Consider the following 1,651-nt stretch of genomic DNA (forward strand, 5'->3'; position numbering starts at 1 on the left):
GTGGTGGTGTTTTTGTGTGGTTTTTTCTGACTTTGTGTGACATAATGTGTGTGTGTTTGTTGCATTGTCTCTCTGTGGTTGCCATATCTGTGTGTGTGCGGTTGTGGTGTCTCTTTGTGGTGGGTTGTGTGTGTGTGTGTGTGTGTGTGGTGGATTATTTGTGGTTTTGTCTGTGTGTTTGTATTTGTTGTGGTGTTTTTGTGTGGTTTTTTCTGAGTGTGTGTGGCATTATGTGTGTGTTTTTTGCATTGTCTCCGTGTGGTTGCTATATCTGTGTGTGTGTGCGGTCGTGGTGTGTGTGTGTTGTGGGTTGTGTGTGTGTGGTGGATTATGTGTGGTTTTGTAATTTAATTTCCTTGTATAATTTTCATTATACAAGGATAAGATGAGTACCACTGCCATTCTTGTGGTACTCATCTATTAAATATTTCCTGAATGCAGATGACCCTCCAGGTACAAAAATAGCGACTTTCATATAGAGGGAGAATGATGCTCAAGGTACATCGGCTGGCGACGGCGTTCTACCTTGAGCATCATCGTCCCTAAACAGGGAACATGACCCTAAAGGTTGTGGAATCAGATCACCCTTGAGGGTCATCTTCCCTAGATTTCAATCCGTGTCTGATAATTATATTCTGCACAGATATGCACCCATTCAACTTTCCAATGTTTTCTAATAAGAGACTTGTGCGAAGGATATGTATCAATCCTTATATTTCGATTATTTCATGTATATTTATCAATCTGTACGATAATTTTATTCACTTTCAATGTACAAACTATTTCTAATTCATTTTCCGGGAATAATTTTCATTCTTAACCATTGCCATTCTTGTGGTACTCATCTATTAAATATTTCCTGAATGCAGATGACCCTCCAGGTACAAAAATAGCGACTTTCTTATAGAGGGAGAATGATGCTCAAGGTACATCGGCTGGCGACGGCGTTCTACCTTGAGCATCATCGTCCCTACACAGGGAACATGACCCTAAAGGTTGTGGAATCGGATCACCCTTGAGGGTCATCTTCCCTAGATTTCAATCCGTGTCTGATAATTATATTCTGCACAGATATGCACCCATTCATCTTTCCAATGTTTTCTAATAAGAGACTTGTGCGGAGGATATGATCAATCCTTATATTTCGGATATTTCATGTATATTTATCAATCTGTCCGATAATTTTATTCACTTTCAATTTACGAACTATTTCTAATTTATTTTCCGGGTATGATTTTCATTGGTAACCATTGCCATTCTTGTGGTACTCATCCATTAAATATTTCCTGAAGGTAGATGACCCTCAAAGTACAAAAATAGCGACTTTCATATAGAGGGAGAATGATGCTCAAGGTACAGCGGCTGGCGACGGCGTACTACCTTGAGCATCATCGTCCCTAAACAGGGAACATGACCCTAAAGGTTGTCGAATCAGATCACCCTTGAGGGTCATCTTCCCTAGATTTCAATCCGTGTCTGATAATTATATTATGCACAGATATGCACCCATTCAACTTTCCAATGTTTTCTAATAAGAGACTTGTGCAGAGGATATGTATCAATCCTTATATTTCGGATATTTCATGTATATTTATCAATCTGTCCGATAATTTTATTCACTTTCAATTTACGAACAATTTCTAATTTATTT

The sequence above is a fragment of the Typopeltis vanoorti genome, unplaced genomic scaffold (genome assembly GCF_054136105.1).
Source record: "Typopeltis vanoorti isolate ZY-2024b unplaced genomic scaffold, IOZ_Tvanoo_1.0 HiC_scaffold_1674, whole genome shotgun sequence".
NCBI classification, from domain to species: Eukaryota; Metazoa; Arthropoda; class Arachnida; order Uropygi; family Thelyphonidae; genus Typopeltis; species Typopeltis vanoorti.